Raw genomic sequence first — 11,258 nt, forward strand, 5'->3', positions numbered from 1 at the left:
TGTCTACAGGTTAGAATTGTATCCATGATGTAAAACAGGGGTGTCAAACTCAAGGCCTGTGGGCCGGATCCAGCCTGTGGGGTGCTTAGATCTGGCCTGCAGGGCCACCCTGGAAACAGTGAAGGACCAGCCCATGGTGTCTCCTCCAGCAAAAACAGAACCCAGGAGGGCCGCACATGACCTTGCCAGGCTCCATTTTCACCTGTGATGGCCTCCTGTAGCCCACTGCCAGAAAAAAAAAACACACACACATAGCCTCCCTGAGCTCCATTTTCACTGGCAGAGGATTGCAGGAGGCCATCTGCAACAGGCGGCTGAAAACGGAGCCGCAACGAGTGATGTCGAGCTGACCATGCCCACCCAGTCACATCCACCCCCAGCCCTTCAACGTCAAACACAACCCTGATGCGGCCCTCAATGAAATCGAGTTTGACACCCCTGATGTACAACATGGAAATCTGCTCATCCCAATAAATTAAACATTCCCACTTTGCTAAAATCACTGTGTTTGATTTTTCTCGAAAGATCACAAAGAATAGGGGCAGTCTCTTTTAGCAATCTTGAAGAATCCAGCATTTCATTAGGGATAAAAGAAAGGAAAGTAGAAGTGAAATGTATGCAGAAGCTAATTGTTAAGAGGGAGAAAGTAAAATGATAATTGTTAATCCAAGTGTTTAGTAAATGCATCCCATAACTGGACAAAACAATGACTATTGGGTTTACTCAGCATATTTTATGAACCCAGCTACCATAATTAAATAATTTAACCTGTGGCTAAATTTGTTTAATGAATGCAGGCAACTGTAATTTATTTAGTAAACCATGTTTAAACAAATAATTGTTGGGCAGTATACAAATCAGAGTTTCGTACAGTGCCAAGACGCTATTTCACATACACTTTGTAGTTCAAACATTATTCAGTTTTCATAGTAATGTTGGCAATGTTCCTCTTTCAAGAAAGTTTAAACAATTTGTAGGCATAGCATTTCTTACCCAGTGTATGAATTGATTTTTAAAAAAACAATCAATATCATATTACCTTCCTTTTAGAATTGCTTTTAAATCAACTCTTTAAACAAAGTTTTTGAGTTGCATACTTTATAGAAAAAGAGCCTCTTGAAAATGCCTTCTCAACTTTGGAGTTTGATACAGAAATGTTTGGTATCTTAAACAAAGCAGATGTGAAATTGGAAAGTGCTTTATTATTTTAGTAGCTATATCCTAGCATTAGGATGCATCTAAAAATTGACCACACCCTGATTAAGACAAAACATCTGGTGTTTCTAATTTCATCTACTGTATGTGCCGAAAAGCAAGTAAATGCCTACTTAAATTCCATTTGTACAAAGGTGAGGTACAACTACAACCTCATCAGCAAGAACTTTCAAGATGCAAATGTACATAGTTACATGCCCCTAAGGGTCTAGTCATCTAGGAAAAATGTTTAAAGTTCCTCTGGTTCTATAGAAAAAAGGATCAAATATGTGAAAATAACACTGTTCATTGTAGTCTATGCATGATATCAGTTTTTGGAAAGTATAGGCATATTGCATCACATTATATACATTATTAAAATTTGAGCAAAACAAAGTTTACAAGAATAATTCCACTCTAGAATGGAAACAGAACAGCTGAAGCATGTTATTAAATGAGTTTACATTTCATACTTTGATATTGTGGAAGTTTATTTCCCCCTCCACTAAATCACATCTACTTTTCAAAAAGTAATTTATTCTTAGCAAAACCACCAACTATTAACAAAAGAAAATTCAATAATTGGAACACATTTCTCATGTCTTTCTCATAAAGTACGTGAGAAATTAATTGATTAGCAAACGATCAGGTACAAATGGATTTTAAAAGTTTTCTATCATAAAAACCATTAAGCTTCTGTTATATCAAAGGATGAAAAATGGGGAAAAGGCTTATGAACTTTGTTATATTTTTAAAAATCCTTGAAGATCTTTTTGGAGGAAATTAAAAAACAACAAGAAACTATAAATAAAGTGTAGTTTACATATTTTAAACAGTGAAACATTATGAACAATGCTTTTATTTTTTTAACAAAAGAATTATATGGATGAGAAATTAAAATACATTATTCTTCTTGTCACACAACCTCATTAATGTTTCATTATAATCCTTTTAAGCCTTCTTGTTCCTCTGAACTGTTCCAGGATCTGAATCACTGAGAAATTGGGGGGAGAGAAGTCTCATTGCTATATTTCTTGGTATTTTTTCTGTAGTGGAAAAAAATATATATTGTTCCTTAATGGACAGATATTATAATTTCAGGCCAATCTCTAGCATAAATGTTCCTGTGGACCAACACATGGATGAGAATTGGGAAATATTCTCATCCTATAGATCCAGAAATACTGATGAAAACAACTAAATAATAGGACTATGTAAGGATCATCTAATTGGTTTGAAAGCCAATTTAGATTCTGAAAGTAGTTCAGCCCACTTTATGCCAGTCCAGAGTAGAGGAGGAGAAGGACAAACTGTCCTTTTTCCACCCCACCTCTTCAGATATAGATAACGGAACAAAAATTAAAATATGGGAAATGTGCCTTTATAAAAAGGAAAATAAACATGTCAAGCCTGAAGCTGACCTGGCTGTGGTTCATCCCTTCTTGTTGGGGCATTTGTTTCTATCGGGGTTTATTCTCACATGGTTTCAGGTTGACACAGTTTGGAGTTGAAAGGGGAGAGTAGAGATAGATGGAATTTTGCAGCCAAAACAACATAGCTCTCTTATGAGTCAAAGACATTCCAATGGCTGATAGGCAGAGGAGGAGGAGAGAAGTCACCAAGCAACCAGCCAGTATCCCGATTGGAAAATATGATTTGTTGTTTTGAGAAAATAAGAAACTTTTACTTTTAATGTGGTGGAAAGCGCGGGAACCTTCAGTACTGGCTTTCCACCAGTACTGACTTGGGCCAAGATGATGTATCTGAATAAACCTATTCTTTGATTGCCTTGGAGTTCTGATTGTGATAGGTACATTACTTGGAATCTGACAATCGAATGCAGACACTAATTGGTTAAAAGTGCCTGAAAAGATATGTGAAATGGGGTTATTAAGAGTATCAATGAGTAAAATTTAGAAGGGTTTTATGTCCAGAGGACAATGACTGGGATCAACATGTTTTCCAACAGATTTTTATTCTTCAGTAAAAGAGAAAAGAGAAATGTATGAACCAATGAAAGAAATCTTATTGTAAATTTGATGTATTTTAGAAAATGCATGAAAAAGTAGGCTTAAAATTATGGGTGCTTTGCACAAATAAGGAATTGAAGATTGACTGCTGAATGCAATAAGTATAATGGAGTAAAAAACCTATGCATATGAAAGAAATACTTAGAAAACACTGAACAAACAGTAAATTAAGGAAATTTTTTTTGCTTCTATATGATATTTTTAGTGTGCCTATGGATAAATTAATAAAGAATAGTTCAATTTACTAGCAGAAAATATGAGATATATAATATGAGGCAACAAGAAGTATGGGGCAGAAAATTCATGTATCAAAGACCAAGATGCTTATACTTAAAGCATCCGTGTATGTGTCAATGTACATTAAAAAAATAATAAATTCACCTTATATTATTAATACTTATTGTATGTATTTTCTCTTTTTAATTAATTAAAGTTCTGTCAAGTTAGGCAACAATTCTAGAAATCTCAAGTTGGAAATCAAAATATCTTAAGATAAGTAATTGAGTACTTTTAGCCAAAGACTATTGTAAACAGGTATGAATGTGATTTCCAGGAATTATATGTTAATCATCAGGGGCTTTCCCCCCAAAAAAGTGGATTAATGAAATGTATTCCATGAGTGATATTAATAGCCTGTCTCTAAAGCATAAGAAGCAAAATATTTAATGAATCTCCAATAAGCTATAGCACTACTAGATCAATGAAACCAGAATTTTTATTTATGTGTTTCGACTAGTATTAACATAGTTTATTATGTGCTTAAAATGATAGTGAGACAAATATAGCCAGCATTTCTTACAGAAGGCTATAATCCATGAATTACTTGAATGAAAATGACCTTGTAAGGTGATAATGCATAAAGTTGCTGTGTCCACAAGAAATATGGTTCACTTCTATTGTGTTGTTTCCTTACATAGTTGACTAACCCTGATGGACAAAGAAGTTGTTAACATTTTGTGCAATTTGTGTTTATGGCATTCAGGGCATGTTTATTGCTCTTAACATGGTCTGTTGCCATTTATAGTTATAATAGTTATTAAATATGTAAACTGACATTTGAAAGGCTACATTTGGGTGTCTATTATTATACCTAGGCCTATAAATCTCTTAACCTTCTAAAATGTTTATAAAAAGAGTTTGGACATATAAAAGGTATTTGATTACTATCTGCCCAGCTAATAAGATTTCAACAAAACTGAACACATGTACAGGTTCCAAAAAAATAAATAAATAATAATAGCCATGTTAATTTATTGAAGGGTAGAGAATCCATGGGCCGCATGCCACTTTGACTCTTTTTTAAGAGGCTCTAAATACTGCATCACTGAAATTCAATGGCTGATTACCAATTGATTCAGTGCAATATTTTTCATAGTGAAATCTCTGTTTTAAATATCTATAATACTAACCTATCTAGAAAGTAAATAATTCAGGGAAAGAGGTTCCCCCAAAGATTGCCCTTCCCTAATGGCATCACATTATGGTTTCCTGCTATGGCTCTACCTGACTTCCAGCTCCTGTTGAAGTTTCCTAGAAGAGCCTTCAATTGTTTCAGTTGTTCTCCTGATAAAGAACTTCTTAGGAAGACAGTCTAGAGCATCTCAGAGATCAGTCTGGGTATAATATGGGCAGCAACTACTCAGGTCCTATTGGCTTAGCAAGACCCCTCTAGGAATGTCTCCTTCTCCATTCATTGCTGGACATTGCAACCTTGTAAGTAGAGATAATGTTCTCATACAGAGAAAACATAAATATTCCAAAGAGAAACATATGGCCAGATCTTTGTTGGTGTTTATTTTAATGATCTACAAAACCCCAATGTCAGAATTTGCTGACTACTCTTGTCTCATATATTGCTCTGTGGAAATATTTTATGTATAAATGATAGTGTGAGAAGAGTGTAACCAATTTTCTGCCCAGCCATTTCCTCTTGGAGTTCATCCAAACAAAGAAGTCAGAATTAATATGAAGTGTAAATGTCAAGTTTAAACTGTAAAATGGAATATTTTCCTTGAAAAATGGCTATTTTGCCTCTTGCCAAAGAAGTATGTATCAGACATCAGCAGTCGATTAGTTGAATTAAAATTATTTAAGGTTCCAAATTTTATTCTGTATTTTAGAAGATTACTATAGAAGATTTCTATAGAAGATTCTATAGAACCAGTAGTAAAACCGGCGGGAGGCTCCGCCCACAGACCCTGATGTCACCAGAAGCAATCTGTGCATGCGCAGAAGCAAGGCTCTTGCGCACAAGCAAGGCGCATGCCCAAGCGAAGCAAGCATGCACGCGCAATCCCATTGCGAACTGGTAGTAAAGGTAAGTAGAACCAAGCCCTGATACATACATATGTACATACACACTGTGTGTATGGATGTATGTGTATACACACACACACACACATATACACACACAACCATATACAGTATACCTACATACATATATGTATGTATATATACTTCCTTCCTTCCTTCCTTCCTTTCTTTCTCTCTCTCTCTCTCTCTCTCTCTCTCTCTCTCTCTCTCTCTCTCTCTCTCTCTCTCTCTCTCTCTCTCTCTCTTTCTTTTTCATATTTCTATGCCACCCACTCTCCCAGGACACTGGGTGGCTTACACCAAAGACAGTATACTAGATAGCATATTGCCCCCAACAATCTGGGTCCTTATTTTACCCACCTCAGAAGGATGGAAGGCTGGGTCAACCTTGAGCTGGTGAGATTTGATCTGCTGATCTGCTGAACTAGCAGTCAACTGAAGTAGCTGCAGTACTGCACTCTAATCACTGCGCCACCTCAGCTCTGTGTACATATATATATACACACACGTGTGTGTACACACACACACACACTCATTCATATATATATATATATATATATATATATATATATATATATATATATATACATACACATACATACATACATACATACATACATACATACATATATACACATACACACTGTATACACACATACACAGACGTGTGTGTTTTTGTATGTGTGTGTGTTTCCTTCCTCAATAATTTACTTGGACTTCAATAAAGCATTTGATAAAGTAGACCATAACCTACTACTTGATAAAATAAAAAAATGTGAGTTAGACAGCATCACTACCAGATGGATTCGTAACTGGCTGACCAACAGCACTCAACGTGTAGTTCTCAATGGAACTGCATCTACATAGATGGAGGTATGCAGTGGGGTACCCCAGAGCTCTGTTTTAGGCCCAGTAGTGTTCAACATATTCATCAATGATTTGGACGAGGGGATAGATGGGGAACTCATCAAATTTGCAGACAACACCAAAATAGCAGGAATAGTCAACATTCTGGAAGATAGGCTTAAGATACAGAAGGATCTTGACAGACTTGAACATTGGGTGCTATCTAACAAAATGAAATTCAATGGTGAAAAAAGTAAAGCTCTATATTTAGGCAAGAAAAACAAAATGCACAGGTACATTATATGTGGTACCTTGCTCAATAGTGGTGACTATGAGAGGGATCTTGGAGTCCTAGTGGACAATCACTTAAATATGAGCCTGCAGTGTGCGACAGCTGCCAAAAAAGCAAACACAGTTCTAGGCTGCATAAACAAAGGGATAGAATCAAGATAATGTGAAGTGTTAATACCACTTTATAATGCCACACTTGGAATACTGCATCCAATTTTGGTCGCCATGATGTAAAAAAGATGTTGAGACTCTAAAAAGAATGCAGAGAAGAGCAACAAAGATGATTAGGGGACTCAAGGATAAAACATATAAAGAACTGTTGTTGGAACTGGATATGTCTAGTCTTATGAAAAGAAGGACTAGGGGTGACATAATGGCAGTGTTCCAATATCTCAGGGGTTGCCACAAAGAAGAGGGAGTCAAGCTATTCTCCAACGCACCTGAGGGTAGAACAAGAAGAAATGGGTGGAAACTAATCAAGGAGAGAAGCAACTTAGAACTAAGGAGAAATTTCCTGACAGTTAGAACAATTAATCAGTGGAACAACTTGCCTCCAGAAGTTGTGAATGCTCCAACACTGAAAGTTTTTAAGCAGATGTTGGATAGCCATTTGTCTGAAGTGGTGTAGGGTTTCCTGCCTAAGCGGGGGGTTGGACTAGAAGACCTCTAAGGTCCCTTCCAACTATTCTATTCTATTCTATTCTATTCTATTCTATTCTATTCTATTCTATTCATGTCTACCTTTATAATTAAGAAAGCACTAAGAAATTTGCTTAATGGAAACACAAGAATCTGTTTAGAATATAATATTTTTATTATTAACAAGATCTTTAAACTCTTCGCTGTACAGTATTCTTCCCCACTCATTTGGTTCTAAAGTAGTATACTGACAAGAAAATTATGCTAACAAGAAAAAATATGGAGAAATTTGTTGAATTTCAAGATCTCATAATATTGCATATTTACTGGGCACAATTTATAATCTATTAATAAAATATGACTCAGAACTTGAACATGTCAAAGACTGCATTCTTAAATGGATGCAAAATCTAAATACAGTTTTAAAGATGGAAGAGTGGGGATCTCAATTGAAAAGAATATTAAATTTACCCCAGGCATCATACTTAGAGAGAACTGGTATGTTTTATTGCTGGTACATTACTCCACTTGTGATTGCTAAAATTAGTAACTCCCTTTCCGTGAAATGCTGGAAATGCAATGAACAGATGGACTCTTTCTGCTACATGTGATGGCAATGTTGCAAAATTAAACAATATTGGAAATTAATTATTCATAGTAAGGAACACATTTTGAAAGTCATAATTCCATTTCAAACTGAGATATTTTTTATTAAGCTTCACCACACATTTCTTCAAAATACACTGAACTGGCATTTTATATAATAATAACTACAAGGATTTTATATGCTTTTTATTGGATAAGATCTCTGGTCCCTCATATAGAAAAATATTAATTAAATGATGAGAATATATTTTGATGTCCAGAATCACTTCATATAAAAAAACTAAGTCGTTGTACAATTTAATCTTATTTGAAAATCATTTCTGGACTATAATTTATATGTAGAATTGTGCTACAGTCCAAATTTGGATTCTAGAATTATATGTCTTGATTACAAATTGGGTATGAAATGTCTATAATATTTTAAGTAATTAATAGTGCATTAGAATGTTGGTTTGTTGGTTGTTCAATGTATTTTGCTACTTATATTGTTTCTATTTTTGATTTTATTTTATATATTCTTTTAAATCTATTTGTATTAGCATTATTTCTTTTTCTATTTCTTTGAAATTATAATTGAGATAGATAGATGATAGATAGATAGATAGATAGATAGATAGATAGATAGATGAATGATAGATAGATAGATGATAGATAGATAGACAGATAGATGATAGATAGATAGATAGATAGATAGAGAGAGAGAGAGAGAGAGAGAGAGAGAGATAGATAGATGATAGATAGATGATAAGAAAAATAAAAATAAACTGACCAAAGTAAAAAGAGAAGAAAAATAACACATGAATTAACAGGAGAAAAAAAGAATTTTCAATTTATTACAATGCCAAATCCACACATAAATATTTATATATTTTTTTCTTATTATTACCTTTTTCTTTGAAATTGCACTTTCTGTTGAATTGATTTCCTTTTTAAATCATAAGAAACATATCTTACGTTTAACACCTTTGTTAACACCATTGTTTTTCTAAATATGCATCTTCAATTATTTATTCCACCATTCAGAAATGTAATTAATGCTAACTTTCATTTCATTTTTTTTACAATTCTGAATAAAATTGAATTCCTGGTTTCCATGATAGCACTTCATCTCTTAAGGAAGGTGCCTGCAGTCTGTTAGGGCATCCATGATATGCAATTTAATGGGCACATATTTTAAATGTAATATTTCAAAGTGAATGTTGGAGGCAAGTAATGTTCAAGATCATATGTTCAAAGAACAGAGAATCTCTCAAAATCTCCAAAACAACCATTGGGAACCAACTGATTTATCAACGGAATCCCTTGTTTAATTCAAGTTTTCCCATAAAATATTTTTTCCTGCTCTTTTCAAATTTAATTCATTCCATGCTGTCAATTTAACATTTGATTCAAGATCAAAATGAAATAATTTATGTATTATTTAATTTATGTATTAATGAACTCATCTGCCTGGCAGCTTTCAATGTTGGAAACAAAGACCTGTGTTTAATATACCTGCCAAGACTTCAGAGTTGTTAAACACTCACTCTCCAAATAGGCCCAAAGGGGGGAATATTCATAAAAGGTCTCAGCCAAAAGAATACAGATGTTAAACCAAACCTAATTATATACTTGAAAATCTGGTAGAAAACCCTGATCATCATCATAGGGTAACCTTCGTTTGGCCAAAAATATTCAAAGGGGTTTAACCTGCCATAAACATTATCGTTAACTGATCTAATATACTTTAGTCTTCATATAATAATCAGTTTAATAGTGTTAATCTAGCTCTAAAGCTTTAATGGAAGTTTTAATCATCAAGTTTTATCAACTGAAATTGCATTTTATAGCTGTTTCTCTAATCTATATTCAGCAAATTATCAATACATAATTTGTGTTGAGATTTCAATTTAATTTAAGACTCATAAATAGAAGCACAGACGTTTATATTTTTTTTCAAAAAAACATCTGTGTATCTATCTACCTATCTATCTCCATACATACACAGGTGTGTGTGTGCTTAGGTTTAGGTTTAGGTTTATTTGATTTGTATACCGCCCTACTCCCGAAGGACTCAGGGCGGTTAACAGCCAACAATAAAATACATAAATACAAAAAATTTAAAAACCAGATAAAATCAAATTAAATCATTTTGGCCCAGACAGATTAAAACACCCCAATAATTTAAAAACAGATTAAAATTTACATATTTAAAAGGGGAAGAAATTAGGCCAAGCCCGCCTGATGGAATAAAACATTATGCTTGTGTATGTATGTGTATGTGAAGGTTTGTTCTCTGAGCCTGTGGGTTGGTTTCCATACATTTCATTACCAGGCTAGGTAATGTCTTCAGTGGAGTTTAGGGGATGTCAGTGTTCTTCGACTGACCACACGAAAACCTTATAAACAGAGGAACATTGACACTGACATCTCCTAAACTCTGCTGAAGATGTTACCTAGCCTGGTCACAAAACATTCGGAAACCAAATATTTATTTCTTTATTTCATGAATTTATAGGATCATTGAACTTAAACAATGTGATGTTGGGTGGGTACAGCAAAACTAAACAATAAAAAGGAAAAGAAATATAAGCATAAAAAAAGAATACCCCAATACATACATTCCAAAATGATGACCAAATGGATAATTAAATGGTAACCAAAAGGAGACTCCACTAAATTAGATCCAAACACATGGGAAAAAAAGCTGGGTATCTTTTAAAAGTTAACTGATTTGTGGCCTGTCATTTGTGGAACATTCTAGAGCACAAGGGTAGCCAATTAAGAGACATGCTTCTTACGTCCAATCAGATTTTTGGCATTTTTTAAAATCCAAAACATAAATAATTCTTTTTTTCATAGGAACATTAAAATTCTTTCATGTCAGTATCTTAAAAATGTATTTATTTACTTTTCATTGGTGGGTAAAGATGGGCCAGTTAGAATATAGAACCAGTTTGGTCTAGTGGTTAAAGCACCAGGCCAAAAACCAGGAGAATGTAAGTTATAGTCCTGCCGTAGGCATGGAATTTGGCTGGTGATCTTGGGCTAGTCACTCTCTCTTCAGTTCAATCTATTTCACAGGATTGCTTTTCTGGAGAAAATAGGACATATTATTAGAGGTGTGGTGGCACAGTGGTTAGAATGCAGTATTGCAGACTAACTCTGCCCACTGCCAGGACTTTGTTCCTGATTGCTCAAGGTTGACTTAGCCTCCCATCCTTCTGAGGTTGGCAAAATGAGGACCCAGATTCTTGGGAGCAATATGCTGACTCTGTAAACTGCTTAGAGAGGGCTATAAAGCACTGTGAAGCAGTATGTAAGTCTAAGTGCTATTGTTATTGCCATTTATGTCCGTCG

At 34.4% G+C, this 11,258-nt stretch overlaps 1 long non-coding RNA gene across 1 annotated transcript; it reads right to left on the reverse strand.

The window, feature by feature from the left end:
- Window positions 1-2,020: 2,020 nt before the first annotated feature.
- On the reverse strand, window positions 2,021-10,614 carry LOC117661955 (uncharacterized). The gene is made up of 2 exons (XR_004590181.3): window positions 10,520-10,614; window positions 2,021-2,240 (listed from the first exon to the last, which is right to left on the reverse strand). It is a non-coding gene; the product is annotated as an uncharacterized LOC117661955 (long non-coding RNA).
- Between the last annotated feature and the right edge of the window lie 644 nt (window positions 10,615-11,258).

This window comes from Pantherophis guttatus, chromosome 2 (assembly GCF_059756535.1).
Source record: "Pantherophis guttatus breed Tessera chromosome 2, ASM5975653v1, whole genome shotgun sequence".
NCBI classification, from domain to species: domain Eukaryota; kingdom Metazoa; phylum Chordata; class Lepidosauria; order Squamata; family Colubridae; genus Pantherophis; species Pantherophis guttatus.